Below are 23,953 nucleotides of genomic sequence, written 5' to 3'. Positions count from 1 at the left end.
CCTTAGGGATAGGGTGTGGGTTACAGTAAGTGCAGAGACAGTAATATATGTAAGGTTTAGTGTAGGGTTAGAAGTAGGGTTTGGTTAGTGTATATATGTATTTTATTTATTATGTTTAGGTATGTAGTATGTAGTGAGTGGTGGTGTTGGCTGACTATGATGGTTTGAGATTTGAAAATTTGTGATTTAGGGGGTTTGGCGTATTTGCGGTTCACGCTATGTGTGTCTGTGTTGTGATGTTCGTTTATACAGGTTTTCTATGTCATAATATAGACCCCCTGGATCACTTCACTGATGCAGTGGAAAGAAGGTGGTCTGAGACAGATCTCAGAATATCTGTCTTAGAATGCAGATTGTCTATGATGGAACGTCTGGTTGGAGTTGAGCATCAGACTTGTGGACATAAGTCAGCAACTACATCTGCTGAGAGTCCACGTGGCCATGCACAATCACGCTCCTGTAGTGGCAGTGCATCCTGTACTTCAGAGGGGAGTGTGCTGTCTATACCAAGACATGGCAGGCCATGGGCTCATGGCCCTGGGTGTTCCTGTGGAGGTCACAGTCCCAGCACACAGCAATCACCATTAGGTACTAGCACTGCTTCTGACCTTGGCCATGGAGGTGCCACTGCAACTCCTTGCAGAGCCAGTTCCTGTGTTCAGGGGTGGAGATGGTGAACTGTGAATTCTACCATGCATGGTTAAAAGCTGTCCAACATGCACACACATATATGACTAGCACCGAGCATGACTGTGTTCACACATACTCACACACTACTGTCAAATTCAGAACACCTACAGACACACGTGGCAAATTTCCATGGTCCATATTGCCTGTTTCCCTTCCTGACTCACACACATGCTTTCAACCTATTGGGTCAGCCTAGGACTCCTGTACCCCCACACAACACCATGTGCAAGGGATAATACCTGTGCCACATCCCTGTCATCCTTGTCATCGATGCAGGGAAATGAAGCTATATGTCTGATGCACAGGGTGACTATATAAATTAATATGTAATTGTGTAATACAGTGTTGCTTTGCCATGTTACTTGTACTGGTCACTGACAGATACTATATGCTGACATTTGTAATGAGTAAACCATGTACATTTGTGTCCCTTATGTTGTATGATGTTGTAATGGCTTAATAACTTACACAATGAAAGCTGTTTCATGGACCTGTTTATGCTTCAGTTTCAGCAGTCCATAGATGACACCTATGGATACACAGAGGCAATAAAACCATAGATGTCCCATAAACGTCACAGCACAGGATGGAATGTCAACACAGAAGACATATGTCTCCAGCGAGGTACAACACTATAGATGTATGGCTCCATATGGTCACATGTGTATAACAGGCTAAAAAGGGCAATGGCATCATGCAGCCAACTCATCTATCCCTAACCTATGGAAAAATCTGATACCCTTGATAAGTGTCACCAGAGTTTCTGGAGGCTAACCCATGTATAAGCTGTGGTGATGGAGATGACCCATCTACAAATTCCCACTGTCCATTATAGACAATTGTCCTACACCAGTTAGGACTGTCTTGTTCTACGTCCCATTGTGTAACTTGCATATGATGTACATTAGAGCAGACATATGCTTCACATGCACTGGGAGCCTGTTGCATATAGGGTGTGGTGTCTGTGTTACATACCTGTCTCTGCAGCATGTACTATATATATACCACAATGATGGTGTAGGTGTGTAGAACAGGTAATACATATGTTAGTTCTGTCTCACATAAGCAGGAGGTACACAGTGGGATCTGACACTTCTCTGTGTGGCAGCCATACACATCCCTTACAAAGCATATAGGAGACAGGATACACATGTATAGTTTTGACACAGACTGCATCGGACATGTTACCTGCAATGTGTATGGTTTACCATGGAACCTGTGTGAGTGCTACATTTGTAAGACATGCCTGTGTAGTGACATAGAAAGATGCCATTGCACTCAATAATAGGTGTAATAAATGCCAAATGTGGTATAACAATGACAGTCTAGGAATTACATGCCATACATTTCTGTATAGGTTGTACAAAACTGAATGGATTCCCACATCATACTGACTAATGAAAGTCAAAGGCTACATTACTCTCTGTGCCCATAAGTACAAGAGTAATGACTCAACTGTGTGCAGCGTGTGGACACTACTATATTTTCCAGGGGTAGATGACTTCCAAAAAGATAGTATTGTGCAGTCCTTGACATTTGCTCTTTGTCAGCGGCTCTTACATCAACTGAATCCGTGTTTCAGGCCATCTTGAATAACTGTTGGTTCTGTGTGGGATTCAGTGACAGCTCCTAATATGCAATAACCTGCTAATGTAGTCAGTTACAGATCACTGACAGTGTCTGTGATTGCAATGAAGGGAATGGCTACATGGGGTACTCCATTAATGATGTCTGAGGGAAGTCTACTGGTGAGTGCCATCATTGTAGCATAGGTCTACCCAATGCTATCTTCCCAGATTATGACTATCAGATACTTGGCTATCCACCAGCTGACATACCTCTCTGTAAATAACCTACACAGTTTTCAGCAAGGCCTGCTGGCCTAATATTGTCAAACACCATGTCAGGCCATGGGAGGTGGAGTGAGTCATATTCCCATAATCCATTGCATAGTGTAACACTTAATGAGCTCCACCAGTTAGGGTAGGTAGGCATGATGTGCCCTTGAGCAAAACAAACTGTGTTTGGTCCAGTGTCAGTAGGTGTATGACATTGTTACTAATCGTATCCATGCTAACTCCTCTTATGGTTTTACATATCAGATGACTATGAGATCTGGGGACACTGCTTGGCACTGCATGCTAGTTGTCCTCTGTGCAACCAAGTATTGCAGTTACTTTTATCATGTTCCAAGAAAAGAGTCATCCAAGGTGTCTGTACCAAGCACAGACAAACAATGGGGGGAAGAGTAATATGTATATCCTGGTAAGGTAGAAGGCTTTACACAGGTATTCTGCAGTTGGACACTACTCAAGTGGTGTGTAGTGAAAGGACACAATTACCTTGTGAAGAATTTGGAAAGCAGGGTGTCCCTGGAATTGCTGGTGCCTGTCTACTACTACTGCTGCTGGTCTTACCACAACCACTCTGTCATGGGATACCATGCTCTGATACTTTTTCTGCCATCACAAACAAAATGTTACTATGAAGCTCATGATGAGAAGCAGGCCACAGCCTGTTTGTTCATCCACATGGTTGCCCCACATCATGAAAGGCTCGGTACGCTTCACATATCCTCCTCCAGATAGATGACTTGATTAGCAACCCAAGTAATCAGTTGGCCTTTGCATGTATTATGCCTTCTGTACCAGGGTTGATGGTATGCCTCTAGAGAACTGACCAGATGACAATTAGGGGCAAAGCTGCAGCATCAGAATATAATGTGCAGTGTCCAGTGACATAGATACCCAGGCTTTCTGAAACAAGCAGGACAGTGGTGGTGATCCATCTTAGGTGGCAGTTTCACAGCACTACATGCATCCTGCCCTTTGACAGATTAATGGTGGATATCTGTATGACATGGCTGTGAAGCCTAGTGCAGAGAATTAACCAGCTGTGGCCAAAGTGTGTCCACCTGTCACATGTCCTAGGTATGTCATATTGTACTGTTATATACCTGGAACACATGTCTGGGTTCCCATATCATGTCACACAACAACCGGTTTGCTGTGTTGTTGCTTGAGATGCACTGTAGACTTGCAAGGCCATTGTAATGTCAGCAAAGTTGAACAAGCTCTGATATACACCCACACCAAGTAGCCTGGAGTGAGATAAGGACCCTTACCTAACTAGTCTTACACACTATAGATCACAGTATTTATTACATGCACCACAGCTTAAGGTTGATATTATAATGGCAGCTGGTATTCTTAAGGTCGATGGCATCAGCAGGCCTTGTAGAAGAGGGCAGTTTGGAAACTGGCAGCAACTTACAGGGCTAAAAAGTGCAAAACTATTACAGTTTGGTAGTCATTTAGGGTATCTCAGTTGTTTTGCAGAGGTATACATGCACATAAAAACACACACACACACACACACACACACACACACACACACCAAGTGGCCAGGAGTGAGATTTGAACCCCTATTTAACTAATCTTACACACTACAGATCATAGTGCTTATCATACATGCCACAGCTGACGTCTTTTTTAAACATGACTGCAGGCAAACTACTTGTGGATTACACAAACTAGGCTTGTGTTGAACAGCATCTGAGGAGTGCAGAGTGAAATTGCTTTGTACTGTTATCTGCATCTAGTAGCCTAGCAGTCCAATAACTGTTATTTATCCTAGCTATGTGGCTCAGTTACCAGTTTGGCATTATGTGGTTGTTTGTATTTGGATGGGCAAGCCTGTGGGCAAGACCAACGTGCCCTGTCCATGCGTGTGTAGACAACATTATACATTATATCACTTACTCACCTGTTGCTGTATGTGTGGTGACATCCAGCAGGCACAGGGGTCTGCAGATAAGTGCATTATGTACTGTTCCACCCTCACTTTGGATCCTTTGAGCAACATTATAGATTTGAGATAGTGTGTGTGTGTGTGTGTGTGTGTGTGTGTGTGTGTGTGTGTGTGTGTGTGTGTGTGTGTTATGTAGATATAGGGGGAGAGACTTGAGATGTCTGTTTTTATAGGGTTACTATTACCAGATCGCAGATGCAGTTTGTCGAATGTGTCTTGATCGAAACGAAAAGAGCGAAAAGGCAAAATAGCGAAGTGGCTTTTCAGCGAATTCTTTCCCTGGGAAAAATTTGCTTGGCCGTTTTCATTACTTTGCCATTTGTGGCACTGTAGTTCGGTCTTGGCATTGGTATATTTAAGTAGGGGGTGGGGGGCACAGCCCCCCACGTCAGGGGGGTGGGGGGATGAAGCCCTCCTCAATATGTAATGTTTAAAAGTTTTATTTTTGTTTGTTTTTTTTTTTTTTTTTATTTTGGAACTGCGATTTTGTTTCCCTTGGAAAAAAAAATCACTGTTCTGAGGTTTCGATGATGTAAGCTTTTTATATATATATATATATATATATATATATATATATATATATATATATATATATATCTATATATATATATATATATATATATATATATATATATATATATATATATATATATATATAATTATGTAGAAACAGATATACTATCTTATATATCTATTTGAATATATGTGTGTTTATATATATATATATATATATATATATATATATATATATATATATATATACACACACACTACCTACAGGAGAGAGAAATAGTGAAAGACAGATATGTATACATAAATGTATGTATGTATAGACATATCTATATATAACAGGTCATTTTGATGAAGGGGCAACAAAACTGTGCTCTGTTTAACTAAGTGTATGAGCATGCCCAGAGAGATTGTCAGTACTAATAAACTGACTCCAGACCACACCTACTTGTACTCCAATTTGGGATTTTGTGTGTTACAGACAATAACATCTGTCCCTTTTTCTGCAGTACTGCACTTCACTCAAATTGTCCACAGCAATCTTCAGCTGTCTGATGTAATTAATATGTGACAGAGGTTAATAATGTTACACCACACACAGACTGACAGTCTGTAGAAAAAAAAAATAACATAATAATACTTCACATCTAAAAGATGTGGAAACTTCCTGATTAGAACCATTAACACCACTGACTCCACTAATCCACTGAGCCGCACAAGTTACAACACATAGAGTAGTCAGTCATCGGACAATCAACAGCATATATTTGTACATTGTTATTCCTGCATTAAGTGAGATATACAGTGTATGATCTATTTCTATGTTACTGCCCTGAGATTGCCTGGACAGCTGATATGCCATTTATGAGTTAATGTTATAGCAGTTATATGGGAACCCTGGGGGAACATGGGGAATATGGGGGAACAGCTCCACATGTTCTGATTTGGTACACAGTAGTCCAAATATCATGTAACCCCATTGTTTTTAGCATCTCCCTTGACTGATGTAGTGCATATTCCATACATGAGGCCTACTCACTATTATAGAACACATGATAGTGGACTGGGCATCTGTAGTCCCATGTGGATGTTCCATCTGTCCAAATAGCCCACTATAGTTACTTGCATAAATGTAGCAAATCCGCATATACAATATCATATCATACTAATCCTTACAAGTACTGTGTAGGTTAGAGACTTACTTTGCAAATGCAGGAGTTGATCTGAATCCAAGCAGCACACAGTCAACACATGGTTAGGTACAGGTTGTGTAGGTTGCCTGCCATTTAGTTTAACATATGTATGTGAGTATGAGTAAGGTTTCATTCACTAAGTTCCTAGTTGTCAGTGAATGTGCTATGCATTGTCTCTTAGCCAAAGCCAGGGTGTACTGAGTTAGCCTATGTCTGCCTACAGGGGACATCAGCAGGGAATTCCTCCTTTGAGTCAACCTGTCTCTGTGGCTGTGATGACCTAGGCATTGGTGGGGTGCTGTGTATCCCTTCCCTTTTCTGATTCTCCTGCAGCTGTTTCCACAGGATCAGATTGTGTAGCGTAGCACATACTGTGAACATATGTGCACATGTGGCTGGAGAAGCCCAAACACACACACTCTATGTTGTTCTTAGTTTTTGTGTGTACCACCTTATGGCATTCTTTTGTGGGTGTGTTTGCATTTCTGATAAATGTCATCATCCATGGCTCCAGGGTGTAGCTAGCATCACCCAGTAAATGACCATGTGAGATGTCCACCTTAGCAATCATCTGGTACAGCTATGATGTGTACCAGATATCGGAGTCATGATAATTGACAGGGCTGCCAGCACATACATTCAGGGTAATCCCCTGGGTATTGGACATGACCTGGCAGTTGATGGAGCGGTACCCCTTGCAGTTGACATGGATTCTACCCTTTTCACCGGATGGTGCCTTGATGTGTACATGAATCCAATCTATGGTACCCAGTACTTCAAGGTAGTGTGCTACATGGTAGAAGTGTTACATATTACTGGCCCTCGCCTCAGTGGTGAGGGGAAAAGATATGTGCTCACTGGCATGCACTAGGAAGTGCTGGAGTATCCTGGATGCAGATGCCCATGACACCCCCATCATGTCCCCAGTTTGTCTTTGGAAAGTACCTGTAGCTAGTATCCTAAGGGCTAAACATACCTTTGTTTTCACTGGGATAGGTTCCCATCTGTTAGCTGTGGGTCTGAGATGAGGGTAGCAGAGCTCAGTGAGTTTTTGTAGTATGTCCCTGTCCACCTTGTAGCAGTCTACAATCTCCAGCTCATGTAGCTCCTGGAAAGTTACCCTGGGCCTGAAAATCCTTCTCTGTCTCTGTCTAGGCTTATTGTCAGCAGCATCAGCAGCACTGACACAGCATCTAGCACATACAGATGTAGCAGACCTGCAACGGCCCCTAGCATTATCTCAGTTAATATTCCCAAGTCTATATTCTAATGGTCCAGAGTATTGGGGGAAAATCAGAATGTAGTGTGTATGCATAATTTATACAGTTCTGCTGTAGGTGCAGAATGTGTGATTGGCAAATTATGATGCATTGCACCTGCCAGCAATATAAATAACATAATTTAATGGCCCTATTTTAGTGTGCAACAACAGGCACAGCTCCACACCACACAGCAGAGCTTACTCAATGTCAAAATTTCTAACTGAATGCATTCGGTTTTAAGAGCACATTCAGCCAGGAAGCAAGCTATGTAAACACATGCACCTAAGCTTAAAAGAACTTAGAAGTGAGAGTACACATCCCGCTGATGTCAGCTACAGCCTGTGTAAACATCAGCATGGTGTAAGACCCTACATGAAGGGGATATGCAGACACAATTACTCCTATCTGCTATTCAATAACTCCACCTCATTTGCATACTTATCTGTGCTGACAGCCTGGAAATGACATGCTTCATAGCCCTATCACCCTAGCAATAGAAGCAATGCACCATTGTAGGGACACCATGCAAGGTCCTATAATACATTTCTGTCACATAATATAACATTTTTCCCATTTTTCTATTAACCATGTTTGCTCACTGCAGAGCATAGCACAAACAGGCCAAAATTATTTAAAAAAATGAATTTAACTTATTTACTTTAATCTATCTGACATACAGAATAATAGTTTTGCTCATATGTGTATGTTGTATTACATTATCAGGGGATTTATGTCCACATTTCTACAGTTTTGCACCCCCCCTTGTATCTGTCTAGACCCTCCAAATGTTTCCCTGTATACTATGGACACGGACACAGGGTCTGAATAAATGCCTTTCTGCTTATTGTATCACTCTACCTGCATCACTAAATTCCCCTACTTATGAGGCAATTTGCATGCCACTAAATTTTCCATGTTTGCATGTGTGTGCACTCCCCTGAGCAGCGCTTACTGAAGCTTAACATGTTTGCGTCCATGTAAGCATCAGGGTGTGATGCCTACATGAAAAAAGTATAGGCTTTATTAAATTCCCCCCAGTTTGTATATATTGTGAAGAACTGGAAACAACTGAACATGTTTTTGTAAAGTGCAAAAGGATACTCAAATTGTGGAAGTGATATACAACAAAGGATATATAAATGAATTAAGAAATATTGAATGTAGAAATATGGACATTAAATATGGATATTATGAAAATGTAAAAGAAAATAACATAAACTGGATGAGAAATTGTTTTGTATAACATGGATTACATGGAACAAAAGAATTAATGAAGTACAATATAATGGAAAATGGTTATTGCCAGAGATTTTGAAAAAAAAGTAAAATGGTCTGGAGAAAGGAGAGGAGGGACTAAACATTTGAAAGCTTAATATAAATTTATGTAATACCTGTGTTACAAATATTGCAAATACTCTAAATATGTTATGAAACTTGTATATAAGATGTATATATTATTGTGAGGCTGCCAGCCGAGCTAGCTGGAATTTTGTAAATACTTATATGCCAGTTGTGAATATTAATATGATTCTTATGCTTGTCTTACAAACGTAAGAGAACTATATGTTATGTAGGTATTAAATTACTGGTGCAGAAGTGTGTGTGGAACTGTATGTTATGTACTGAGCTTCAATAATGTAACCACAGTGTAGCCTACTGAAAAAGGACAGAGATGTATATCAAGTACAGTTGGAACATATTGAGTTAACTTGCAAATCCTCAAGAACATAAGTTGAAAAGTAAAGTGTTTTATGACTGTGTTTCAGTGCAGCAATGTTTAGATCTAGAGGTTTTCCTATTGTCTTGAAACAGAAACAATTACTAGGTTTAAAATTTAAAGTATTTTTATTGCTCTGTGATTTCCTAGCAGCTGCACATCTGAGAGATAAATATTTTTGACACAGAGGTGCTAAATTCTAGGCATCTGTTTAGCCTGGGAACTGGGGGCAGGTAACAAAGAGTGATGTCATCCAAAACTGACCCATCTGTAATGTTTTGATATTAATTTGGGAATCTTCTCAGAGACCGTGCATTTTGTATCTTGTCTGGATCTGAAAACATCCATTCAGCACTTCTCATCTGCATTTGCCTTGCTCTGTAAGTAAGTTGTTTAGGGCATAGTATCTTTTGGATATAGTTATAAATATAGTAAAGATTAGTTTAGATGTTTTCTCTATTTATTTAAGACTGTCTTGCAATGTTGTTTTAAAATATTTCCTGTGATTTTGAACTCTATTGTCACTGTGCTGAGTTATTGAGTATTGCCTTGTTCTTTTATTATTTATTGTTAAATATATTTAAATAGTTTAATTGTGGCTGGTTTGTTTAGAGATATTTAAGCTCTTAGAGTACTTGCATATGTATTTGGTGACACTGTATGGGCCACTCCAATAGCCTTGAAAGTTTTGGTCACACTTACCATTTGGATAACAGCGACATCACACAGTAGGATTTGTCACCCTTTGGGAAGGGCCTTATAGTAGCTGAGAGAGAGCTGGTTGGTGGTAGAGATAACTACCTTTTAGTCTGGGCAGAAGGCGGCATAGCTAGTAAACATATGCTAGCCTTTCCCAGGTGTGTGTGTATTTTTATATGAATCAAATATCAAAGTGTGTGTGTCAACTACTTGGGCAGGGACACGAAGCACTGGTTGGACAGAGAGAGTGCTGGAGGTTTTGGCTTGACTACTCAGCTGAGATCTTAACTCTATAGTTGTGCCAGTGTGGAGTCTTCCTGGGGATCTGGAGAAAGAGGGAGAAAGCAACCCCAGACTGAGTGTGCTGTTAAGGGAAATTGTACTTTACTGTGTGTGTACTTGTCATCCTCCCAATGTGCATGTCCCTGACTGGTGAGGATTGAGGCTCCTTGATTACTGGGCCAGTGTAGGAGCATCACATATTAACTTTTTGGCAGTGGTGGGATATCCACATCACATATTAATTGGTTGACAGTGGTGAGTTAGCAACATCACATATTAATTGTCTTGTGGTGTGCATATTGAATTACTGTAGCTCGTATACAGTAGTCACTGAAGGTGTTTGTACTCTCAATCAGCCACACAGTGAACTTCAGTGAAGTTCATATCACAATTGTTTTTTTTTTTTTTTGTTAACTTTGTTAGTCAAGGAGAGCAGCAAGCATAGGTTCATAGGTTCATAGATTAGTAGTGAGCTAACTGCCCTTGTGAGCCATTTTAAGCCTAGACAATTATCCCTTGTGAGATTCAAACCCTGCAACTTGTGTTTGTAAGGCAAACACCATAACCATTAGGCCACCCACCCAGCAGAGGAGTGTGGCAAGCTAAAAAGTTGAACCGCTCCAATATAGGAACCACAATGAAGCAAAAAAGTCACGAACATCAATCACAGGTTAAAATGCTGACAATGAGGCACCGACCAGGAATGCAGTAAAACACCATTTAATCCACAGATAACAAAACAGACTGAGTGCTTTCTCCAGGTCTACTGGCTTCTTCAGAGTCAATTTGCTAACATCAACCAGGTTACCTTATATACACCCACTATTCGTCAATTAATCAATCAATCAATTAAAATTTGAGTTAATTATAACCTATTAAACTCTTCACTGAAGAGAACCTTGTTGTAGCTGATCAGTAAACTTACAAAAATACAAAACATATGTATATATATATGTATATATATCTATATACAAAAATATGTAGGTACAAAATGTATAGGTAAAAAATCTATATAATATATGTATAAATATACATTGATTTGTACTCAACATTCACATAGTCTAAGCATTAATACTTGTAAACATTTCATGAAAATTTTCTTTTTAGAGGTGATTTTAAGAGATCTTAATCTTATGATGGGTAAGCTGGTCCAAGCTTACAGGGAAGAAAAGCGAGTGATTAATAATACACCCACTGACAGTATTACGGACTCTCAAGCTGAATTGTACACTTTGCACTCGCCTGAGGACATTACACCAGGGCAGAGAACGAGTGCAAACAAAACGTATAGTGGTGCCCTAAGTGGTGTGAGATCGAAGGAGGGACCACAAACACAAGATAACAACAGTAATAGTTGTTCAAATCTGCTTAACAAACGGCGGGACCTAGCCTCTTGGTTAGAAGCTCCGGAGATTGACGTTCGTGATGACGCAAATGCAGGGGGACCTAGCGGTCAGCTCCACAAGCCGGCATTGTCGTTAAGGGAACAGATTTTTGAATACGAGAAACTTTGTACTAGGTACAGAGCTATTCAACTTGACAGTGCGTTTTTGAAGAAATCCAGAGAAATGCAGCAGGTACCGAAGGGATTACGTGTGTGGAAGCTTCCGATGGGGGTAGACCTTGAATCAGAAGCCGGAGGAGAACTTAAAGAACTGTTTCAAAGGACAGGTATTGAGCTTCTGGACATTATTTTACGTAACAATGAAGTCAAAATTAAACATTTACGTGAGGAAATTACAAGACTTGATACCAGTATTTCTAATGATTTATTATTTTTTCAACACAAGCAACACTATGAAAAGGTAATTCAGAACATTGAGGTTTTTGTCAATAAAAATGTTGCACGTAAAAACAAAAAACTTATTAGAGATAGTATTGAATATAAAAACAAGGCCGCCTATCCTCCGGGGCGGTTTAAATCTTATGCTATTAATAGAGGTGGCTATAGGACTAGTTTTGTGAATACTAGTCCGGAAGAAACGGATAACTTACATGTTGAGGATGTTTTTTTAGATCCACCAGTAACGCTTCGGCGTTCGGAAAGGTTATTAAGCAAGGGGCCACAAGAAGGCAGGGTATTCCATCACAGCCCCAGGAGGAGAGGGAGGAACCAACGGGAAGAGTTTTGAAAAGTGAAATGTGTGTTGATTTTACCTTGTATCATGATATTGAAACTTTGTTCAGTGACAATATTGATTATGTACAAATAGATGACTCAATACACAATAATGAAGGTAACAAAGGGCAAGTAACTGAGCAAATTCTATCTGACATGTTAAAAAATGGGGGGGGAAATATGATGGTTCAAGAAGTTAATATATGTTATGACTCTATGAGAGAAACCAATGTCTTAACTGATACTGAATGTGTGACCACTAATAATGAGGTCGAAATATTAGTGAATTCTGATTTTACAAATGATTTTACAAATGATTTCATGGATTGTGAGACTGTCATCCTGGAGGGTAGTAGTGTCAGTAATCTACCTGAGAAACATGTAGGTATGAAGCATGAGATTTTAAGAGAAAGAGGGTTTATAATATACAACTATACCGACTTAGTAATCAATGATGTTTACTTTGAACTTTTTAGTAAGGGAAACAAATTTGTACCCAATCATAACATTGATGTGACACAATTGCTGGTTGAATTAAAGCTATATATGAGAAAGTTAAATTTGAAATTATATTTCAATGGAAGGGGAGGGAGTGATATGGTCAACTATGAGCAAGAGAAAATAAAAAGAAAAAGTACATTCATTCCACCCCCAAATATGGAACTAAATTCTTTTGAGCATCTAGTAGAATACGAATTTAGGAGAATATGCTCTCAGAACAACAATAGAGAAGATAATCTATCTAATGAGGAGAGAACTTTACTCAATGAATTAATCTCATCACACAATTACAGGTTCATGAGACCTGATAAGGGTGGAGGGATGGTAATTATGAGTAATGTCGACTATTGTTGCCAAATGTTGAAAATTTTAAATGATGAAGGAACTTACAGTAGAGCGACAAGAAATGAAGTGAACAGGGCATTTTACAAAATTGATTTGTTTTTACATGATGCATTATTCCAGGGGGTCATAAATGAAGTGGAATATGACTACCTCATGGTCAAATATCCTCAGATGGCTAGGTTTTTTGGGATACCCAAAACACATAAAGGTACTGAACAACTACAATTTCGACCCATAGTCTCAGCGAAGGGCTCCAAGACGGAACCCTTAGCGGCATTTGTGGACACATTGTGTAAGGAAGCAGTAGTGGATGCAAGTCACATTCTAAAAGACTCATGGCATTGCCTTGAAAGGTTGAAAGAAGTGGAATTGCGGGGGAATGAGTGTGTTAGTTTTTTGACAATAGATGTCATTAATCTTTTCTCAGCAATTCCACATGAACAAGGACTTGAACTTTTTTATGATAGTCTGTTGACTAGTTCAAGCTTCAATATAGATAGGCTTGAGTTATGCTATGATTTAATGGGACTGATATTAAAAAATAATTATATCTCATTCGAAGGAGAAATATATCAGCAGCTAACAGGAGTAGCAATGGGGGCACGATGTGCCCCTGTTTTTGCCAATTTAGTTTTATTGGCATGGGAAAAAGAGCATGTCCTAGGTTCTAATTTTTTTAACAACATTATCTCCTACAATAGATTTTTGGACGACATTCTTATAATCTGGAAAGGGGATGAACAGAGTGCAATAGATTTTGTGGCATACCTGAATGGAACATCTGATTTTTTGAGGTTTACGTACAAATGGGATAAGGATGAAGCCAATTATTTGGACATCAAGATTTTGAAAAATGGGACTTCAATGGGTAGTACCATATTCAGGAAACCAAGCTACGCTAATTCCATGCTACACTACTTAAGTTGTCACCCTTTACACCAAAGGAAAGGGCTGGTCAAGGGACAAATGATTCGATTGTCGAGACTTGTTAGTAATGAGGACACCTTTAGGTCAGAAATGTACATACTTATTGGTATGTTTTTGGAAAGGGGGTACCCAATTGAAATGTTGAAGAAACTTAAAAAAGAAATATATAGGAAGAGAAGGAGTAGATATTTGCCTATTCTAAAAAGTGAGAAAGAGATTGGAAGTACATTAACTTCGAAACATGGATGGGTAAAAAGGAAATTGTGTGATGAAAAATCTAGGCTTATATTGAGATATAACAACAGAACTCCAGAATTAAGTGACAATTTGAGGAAATTGTGGGAATATTTCTTGAGTAGTGAGGTCAAAGCTGTATTGGGAACAAAACCAGCCATAACATATGGTAGGGGTTATAACTTAAAAGAAATACTGGAGAAAACTAGTCATGACTTCGTAACATCTAATATGAAAAAGTGTGGCAGATGTAAAGCATGTAGATATATTTCTGTGGGAACATATCTAAGTGTGGCTGGTTACAAACGCACTATTGCATGTCCAGGGTCATGTAACTGTGCCACCAAAAACTGTGTATATGTGGCATCTTGTATGTCATGCGATGCATTTTATGTGGGCATGACAACAAGATGTCTCAAGGAGAGAATTAGGGAGCATGCCAACTCTATTAGAAGGAAGGATGAACATAACTCCCTTTACATGCACTCTAAAGTTTGTTCTGCATATAAAAAATTCTTATTTTTTATTGTGGATAGAATAAAACCAAATAGTAACGGTGACACTGGGAATTGTGTAGCTTTACGAGAAACAGAGTGGCAGATAAGGTTGAATGCCACAAGGTATCCTGGGTTAAATGAATGTATTGCATTAAAACCTGTATTAAAGCATCGTGCTTCATTTATTTGAAAGGGAGAAGTATTTAGCATTTGAATGTATTCCAATGTTTTATCTTACTTAGATTAAATGTAATTCAACTTGGGTGAATAAGTATTTATATTTGTTATTACAAAAAGAAAATTTTCATGAAATGTTTACAAGTATTAATGCTTAGACTATGTGAATGTTGAGTACAAATCAATGTATATTTATACATATATTATATAGATTTTTACCTATACATTTTGTACCTACATATTTTTGTATATAGATATATATACATATATATATACATATTTTTGTATTTTGTAAGTTTACTGATCAGCTACAACAAGGTTCTCTTCAGTGAAGAGTTTAATAGGTTATAATTAACTCAAATTTTAATTGATTGATTGATTAATTGATGAATAGTGGGTGTATATAAGGTAACCTGGTTGATGTTAGCAAATTGACTCTGAAGAAGCCAGTAGACCTGGAGAAAGCGCTCAGTCTGTTTTGTTATCTGTGGATTAAATGGTGTTTTACTGCATTCCTGGTCGGTGCCTCATTGTCAGCATTTTAACCTGTGATTGATGTTTGTGACTTTTTTGCTTGAGTGTGGCAAGCTGACAAGGAGCCAGTTGGCTGAGAAGTGCCAGGCTAAAGGACTGTTACATGCCAACCTGATGTAAGCAGACATTAATGCAGCTTTAGTCACTGCTGCATAACAGAATAACAACCAGGAGGACAATCAGATTGGCCGAGGAGATGTACAACTCTCAGAAAATGGATATCTCAACCTTTCCACAGAGAAGTTAAAAACCAATCTGGTTTTAAAGAGACTTGAGCTAGAGGCCAAGCATTTGGAAATAGAAGCAGCAGAGAAACTGAGACATCATGAGGCTGAGGAAAATAAGAAACTGGGTTTTCTGCAGGCTGAGGAGAAGGAGAGGCAGAGGCAACATGAAAAGGAGATGCAGACTCTTCAGAGTCATGAAGGTAATGGAGAAGGGAGTAACCAAACCTCAGAAGCAGGAAAGGTCAGTAAACGTCTTCCACAATTTACAGAGGGAGATAATTTTGATAGTTTCATTCATGTTTGACAGGGTATGTAAACAGTATAATGTTTACCAAGGACTCTGGGTATGATTCCTGACCCCCTTACTCCATAGTGAAGCTGTAACTGTTCTTTCCAAACTGCCTGATACTGACTGTTTAAATTATAATGTTATAAAGAACCGTTTCCTAGAATTTTTTAAGTTAACACCTGAAGCTTATAAGAAAAAGTTTTGTGAGCATAGACACAAGGTAGATGAAAGTGTGTGCGAATATGGTTGTTGAACTAAGCACTTATTTTCATAGGTGGGTGAGTGGATGTCAGGTCACCAGTTTTGAAAGGCTGGAAGACCATTTGGTGAGGGAGCAAGTCCTTAGCACTTTGCCTGAGGACATGAGAATCTGGTTAGCTGATAGATAATGCAATACTGTAGTTGAGTTGGGGAAGAAGGAAGACCTATACCTAGCGAGGTGGGCATCACTGCACAGGAAACGGACTCCCAGTGCTGCTCATGGGTCTAAAGGAACTCATGGTGGGCAGCCCAGACTACACTAACAGAGACTGCCAGTAGCAGGGAAAACCATTAGTCCAGGTACATGTCCAGGACCAAAAGTTAAATGTTTTAGATGAAACCAGTGGGGCCATGTAGCATATAGATGTCCACGGATGCAAGGTGGGGGAATGAAAGATGGGAAAGCCAGTAAGTGGAAATGACTAAATTCCAAAAGTAAGTTGTCTCGAGACAACAAGGGTGCCAAACTACCACAAGAGGTTATATACTATCTTAGTGCATAAGAACAAGACCATGGCTAAGAGAGACACAGCCTCTAACTCAACCATTGTGAATCCTGCAATGGTTACAGAGGAGCGCTACTTGCTTAGGCAGTGGACTCCAGTCAGAGCTTTAGGAAGAACTCCATTCCAAATACCTTTGGTTAGGGTTCACTTTGACTTGGTGGGTGGGAAAGGAAGTCAGCAAGTAGGCGTGTTTGAGGATATCCATGGAGATGTCCTGATAGAGAATGATTTTGATAATGCAGTACCATGTGTGCATGTAGTTACATGCAGTCAGGCTTGGAGACAAGCATGTGGGTCTGGTAGCCTAAGGGTGACCCAGACAGACCATACACTTGCAGCCAGGACTGGTGAGGTGGTGAGACTGAAGGTGAGCCACAGCTGCTTGTGAGTACTGATGTTCCCTTGGACTGAGTGACTGCAAGGGCAGAGGTGAGTAGTAGTAGTACCCAGGCTGACAGTGAGGCACTTCTGTCAGAGGATACCAGCTGGGAATGTTTACAAAGAGAGAGTTGAGACAGGCTCAACTCTCAGACCCTACATTACAAGGCCTGAGAGAGGTAGCTAGTGAGGCACCTGACTTTCAAGGGAAGGGGGAATCTGTATACTGGGACAAAGGATTACTGTACAGAAAGTGGACCCCTGAGAGAGGGCTAGAGTGTGAGAGAATACAGCAGTTGGTAGTACCCACAGCCTGTCATCTGGCACTTCTAGCCATAGCCCATGATATTCCCTGCGCAGGATATATGGGCATAAAACATACAAAGAGACATATTATGCAGAACTTCTATTGGCCTGGGATTTCCTGAAATGTAACAAGGTACTGGCAGGACCTGTTAGCAGTGCAAAAGTTAGGCCAGGCAGCAGACACTGTGAAAGCTGCTTTGATGCATTTGCCTGTGATTGAGGAGCCATTTCAGAGGATAGCTATGGATATTGTGAGGCCTCTGAGTACCCCAAGTTCCACAGGGAAAATATATATCCTAGTGGTAGTAGATTATGCTACCAGATACCCTGAAGTGGTGGGTCTGTTCTCCATTGAGACAGAAAAGGTGGCAAATGCTTTGTTAGAGATTTATAGCAGGCTAGGTTTACCAAAAGAAATACTGACTGACAGAGGTGCCAATTTCACAACAGACCTGCTGTCTTGTCTGTGGAAGTACTGTGGGGTGAAGCACCTAAAGTCCACCCCTAACATCCCCAGACTGATAGTCTTGTTGAGAGGTTACACTCTCCACTCAAGGCGATGCCTCAGTCATTTGCAGACCAGTTTAAGAGGGAATGGGACAAATGTTTGCCCTATCTGTTGTTTGCTTAAAGGAATCCACAGGTTTTTCACCCTTTGAGTTGTATGTGTGAGGCTGCCAGCCCAGCTAGCTGAAATTTTGTAAATAATTCTATGTCATTTGTGAATATTAATATGATCCATATGCTTGTCTTACAAATATAAGAGAACTATATGTTATGTAGATATTACTGGTGCAGAATTGTATGCCATGTACTGAGCTTCAAGAATGTAACCACAGTGCTCCCTACTGCAAAAGAACAGAAATGTGTATAAGCTATATACCTGTGCAAATGTATGTTTTCATAGTAGAAGTTGGAACATACAGAGTTAACTTGCAAAACTCTAAGAAAATAAGTTGAAAAGTAAAAAGTTTTATGATGTGCTATAAAATTAGTTAATACAGCAAGGAGACAGGATGTCTACAGCTAGAAGTTGTATCTATTGTCTGGAAGCAGAAGTAATTACTCGGTTTCAAATGTAAAAGTGTTTACCTGTTTTATGACTTCCAGTTCTAGGCAAACTTCTGAGCAATAAATATTTTTGACACAGGGGTGCTAAATTTTAAGTTTCTGTTAATCTAAGAACTGACATCAGGTGACAAAAAGTAATGTCATCCAGCTGACCCAGCAGTAATGTTTTCATATTAATTTGGGAATTCTCTCAGAGACGTTGCATTTTGTATTTGTCTTTGGACCTAGAAACATTCCACTCATCAACACTTCTGTCCGTGTCTTACTAATAGTAAGTAACTAGAGAAAAGTGATTTCTCCTAGAGACTGGTAAGAATATAGTAAGATTAGTTTAGATGTTTTCTGCATTTATTTGAGACTGTCCTGCAATGTTGTTTTAAAATATTTCCCATGATTCTGAACTCTGCTGTCACTGTGCTGAGTTATTGAGTATTTTTTTCTTTTATTATTTATTATTAAATATATTTAAACCTTTTAATTGTGGCTATTTTGTTTAGAGATATTTAAGCTCTTAGGGTACTTCCATATTTATTTAATGATACTGTACACGCCACTCTTAAAAAGGCTTACAAGTCTTGGTCACACATACTATTTGGATGATAGTAACATTACACAGTAAGATTGGGTACCCTTTGGTAAGGGCCTTATAGTAGCTGATAAATAAGGGTGGCTGGTGGCAGTGATAACTACCTTATAGTCTGAGCAGAAAGGGACATAGCTGGCGAACCTGTGCCAGCCTTTCCCAGGAGTGTCTGTGTGTTTGTATGTAAATCAAATCTCAAAGTGTGTGTGTGTGTGTGTGTGTGTGTGTGTGTGTGTGTGTGTGTGTGTGTGTGTGTGTGTGTGTGTGCGTGAGTGTGCGTGAGTGTGTGTGTGTTTGTGTGTGTGTGTGTGTGTGTGTGTGTGTGTGTGTGTGTGTGTGTGTGTGTGTGTGTGTGTGTGTCAGCTACTTGGGCACAAACCACTGGTTGGACAGAGAGGTTGCTGGAGGTTTTGGCTTGACCACTCGGCTGGGATCTTAACCCTATAGCTGTGCCAGTGGGGAGTCTTATCATGATCTAGAGAAAAAGGAAGAAACCAACCCCAGACTGACTGTGACCTTTTTGTGGTCTTAAGAGCAATTGTACATTACTGTGTGTGTACTTGTCATCCTCCCAGTGTGCACACCCCTCACTGGTGCTAGTGGTGAGGATTGAGACCCCTTGATTACTGGGCCAGTGCAGGGGTATCACAATATGGGCATAGGGTGAGGGGACCTCTAGATTTGATTTGAAATGAGTGGGAGGGTGAGTGTGAATCCTACAAGCAGTCTGTTGTGGCATATGTCCTAAACCTCAGGACAAGGCTCAGGGAACTCATGGGCTTGACCCAGGAGAACCTGGCAGAAGTCCAACAGCAGAAAAAGGTCGGGTATGACAGGAATGCTCAAGCTAGAGAGTATGCTGTAGGGCAGCAGGTAATGGTTCTCATTCCCGTCAAACACAACAAGCTGCAGGCAGCTTGGGAGGAACCCTACAAGGTGGTAAGGAAGGTTGATGATGTTAACTACATGGTAGAACTGTTAGGCAGGAGACAGGGGCACAAATTGTACCATGTTAATATGATGAAACCTTACCATGATAGGGAGGCCCTTGTGCTGAGTATTTGCAGTGGATTTCAGGAGGAGTCTGAGAGGGATCCCATGACTGATCTCCTCAGTAAGGCTCAGACTGACACCTCAGTGGAAAGGTAGCAATGACCAGCAATTATCCCCTAGTCAGGTTCAAGAAATCCGAGCAGTGTTACAGGAGTTTGGGGACATATTCACTGGGAAACCAGGGTGCACCCACCTTGTGCAGCACCATGTGGATAAAGGACCCCAAAGGCCTATTAAACAGGCCCCTTATAGTGTCCCTGAGAGAGCCAAACAGAGTCTGAGGTAGGAGATACAGGAGATGTTGGAACTAGGGGTAATTTAATACTCCAGCAGTCCCTGGGCCTCCCCAGTGGTGTTGGTACCAAAGAAGGATGACAACATCAGGTTCTGTGTGGACTATAGGAACTTAAATAGTCACAAAGAGTTAAGTGCTTACCCCATGCCTAGGACAGATGAAGTCCTAGAGCAGCTGGGTGGGGCTAAGTATCTTACCACTATTGATCTTACCAAAAATTACTGGCAGATACCCTTGGCTCACAATGCTAGAGAGAGGTCAGACTTTGTGACTCCTTTTGGCTTGTGTGAGTTCACAAAGATGCCCTTTGGGATGAAAAATGCCCCAGCGACTTTCCAGAGGCTGGTAGATCATATCGTAGGAGGAGCAGGAGATTGTGCCCTTGCTTACCTAGATGATATTGCCATCTACAGTCATTCCTGGCAAGAGCACCTTCAGCATGTCAGGGAGGTGCTGGGCAGACTACAGAGGGCAGGGTTGACCATTAAGTCCAGCAAATGTCAGGTAGGTATGGCAAAGGTCTCCTACCTGAGACATAGAGTGGGGAGTGGTAAGATCAGGCCAGAACCTGACAAAGTGGAAGCCATTCAGGCATGGCCTGCACCAGTTACCAAAAGGCAGGCGATGGCATTTTTAAGGACAGCAGGGTACTACAGAAAGTTTGACCGCAGTTATAGTATCATAGCTGCTCCCCTCACAGACTTGGCAAGGAAAAACAAGCCAGATAAGGTAGTCTGGACCCCAGCATGTGAGCAGGCATTTCAAAAGCTTAAAGGAGCTTTGGAAGGACCCCCCTGTGTTAGCCTGTCCAGATTACAGCAAATAATTTGCTGTGCATGTGGATGCTTCAAACCATCACATGGGAGCTGTAGTTAGCCAGGATTTTTTCAGTGGGAAAAGGGCACTCAGTGGTTTATCTCAGTCATGGGCTCCAAACCAGGAAGGAATGCTATGCAGCTGTAAAAAAGGAATCCCAAGCTATAGTGTGGACACTGCAGAAATCTCAGCCTTATCTGTATGGAAGGAAATTCAGTGTAGTTACAGACCATAATTCCTTAATATGGCTACATTAACCCAGTCAGCAAAATACCAAATTACTGAGGTAGAGCCTAGGGTTGCAAGCATATGACATGACAGTGTGGAACCACAGTGGGGGTAAACAATGCCAATGCAGATGGGCTTTCAAGACAGAGAATGGGTGAGGTATTCCCAGATATGCTCAACCCTCTCAAGCAATGTTTCAAAAGGGTCACTTGAAAAACTAGCTTGAGTTTCAGGGGTGGGGAGCTTGTGAGGCTGCCAGCCCAGCTAGCTGGACATTTGTAAAGAATTCTATGTCATTTGTGAGTATTAATGTGATTTGATGCTTGTCTTACAAATGTGAAAGAATATGTTATGTGGATATTAAACTACTGGTGCAGGTGTGTGTTGAACTGTATGCTATCTTCTGAGCTTCAAGAATGTAACCACAGTGTACCCTACTGGAAAAGAACAGAAATGTATATAAACTATAGTTGGAACACGTGGAGTAACTTGCAAACCCTCAAGAAAATAAGTTGAAAAGTAATGTGTTTTACAACTGTGTTTCAGTGCAGCAAGCAGACAAAATGTCAAGAGCTAGAGGATTTCCTATTGTCTTGAAACAGAAATAATTACTAGGTATAAAATGTAAAGTATTTTTATTGCTCTGTGACTTCCTAGCAGCTGCACATCTGAGAGAGAAGTATTTTTGACACAGAGGTGCTAAATTCTTAGCATCTGTTTAGCCTGGAAACTGGGGGCAGGTGACAAAGTGTGATGTCATCCAAAGCTGACCCAGCTGTAATGTTTTGATATTAATTTGGGAACTCTCTCAGAGGCTGTGCATTTTGTATCTTGTCTTGGATCTGAAAATATCCATTTAGCACTTCTCATCTGCATTTGCCTTGCTCTGTAAGCAAGTTATTTAGGGCATACTATCTTTCAGATATAGTTAGGAATATAGTAAAGATTAGTTTAGATGTTTTCTCCATTTATTTGAGACTGTCCTACAATGTTGTTTTAAAATATTTCCTGTGCTTCTGAACTCTGTAGTCACTGTGATGAGTTATTGACTATTGTCTTGTTCTTTTATTATTTATTATTTATTATTAAATACATGTAAACCTTTTAATTGTGGCTGGTTTGTTTAGAGATATTTAAGCTCTTAGAGTACTTGCATATGTATTTGGTGACACTGTATGGGCCACTCCAATAGCCTTGAAAGTCTTGGTCACACTTACCATTTGGACAATAGTAACATCACACAGTAGGATTGGTCACCCTTTGGGAAGGGCCTTAGCTGGTTGGGGGCAGTGATAACTACCTTTTAGTCTGGTCAGAAGGGGGCATAGCTAGTAAACCTGTGCCAGCCTTTCCCAGGAGTGTGTGTGTGTGTGTGTGTGTGTGTGTGTGTGTGTGTGTGTGTGTGTGTGTGTGTATGTGTTTGTATATAAATCAAATCTCAAAGTGTGTATCAGCTACTTGGGCAGGGACACAAAGCACTGGTTGGACAGAGAGGGTACTGGAGGGTTTGGCTTGACCACTCAGCTGAGACCTTAACCCTATAGCTGTGTCAGTGGGGAGTCTTATTGGGGATCTGGAGAAAGACGGAGAACCAGCCCCAGACTGACTGTGATCTCTGTGTGTGCTCTTAAGGGAAATTGTACTTTACTGTGTGTACTTGTCATCCTCCCAATTTGTACATCCCTCACTGGTGCTAGTGGTGAGGATTGAAGCTCCTTGATTACTGGGCCACTGCAGGCACATCACAATTATGTTTATGAATTTTATAATAAAGGACCCTTACTATTTTTGATAGATGCCATGGGATCTTTTACATCCACCTCAGCTATCATTATCTCAGACAGATGGGACAACACACTCCAGTGCACTGCACTGTCAGCTATTTTTTTAAAAAAACTAACTCACTCACTTGGATTGGCAATAAAACCCATAGCCTCCTGACCATCCAGCACCAAAGGTAAGTATATGACCCTTTGAGCAACTGACCTTAATTCACATACTATCAATCAATTTGACAATATATTGTATGACATGGTGTCCATCCATACTGGACATATTCAGTAAGTATCCAGCAGTATCTTGTACAAGTTAGTGTGAACACCAAACTAATATACTCAGGACCAAAGATAGTTTCCAGTTTTACATTGACTTTACTGCTTACATACATCTGATAATCTTTACTGAATTATCTCTGTAGTTTCAGAATGCGGTCACCTGTTGATTAGAGTGATTCATCTCTAAACGTCACATGAAGGAAGATGTTGACACATTGTCCTACATGTTGGTAGTGACTCGCAACACTGGAAAAGTTACAGCAGTTGTATTAACATGTTCAAGCAGACTTTGACCAAGTACATGAAACAAGCACTTTTAGAATCTTTAAGAGTTCTTCAGTTTGGGCCCAATGAAGAAGAATTATTCCTGAGAAGTTACTTGAACCCTA

The sequence above is a fragment of the Protopterus annectens genome, chromosome 8.part0, assembly GCF_019279795.1.
Source record: "Protopterus annectens isolate FY-2018-M chromosome 8.part0, PAN1.0, whole genome shotgun sequence".
Taxonomy (NCBI): Eukaryota; Metazoa; Chordata; order Ceratodontiformes; family Protopteridae; genus Protopterus; species Protopterus annectens.
The sequence above is the reverse complement of the archived record's forward strand: the minus strand, read 5'-3'. Positions refer to the sequence as shown.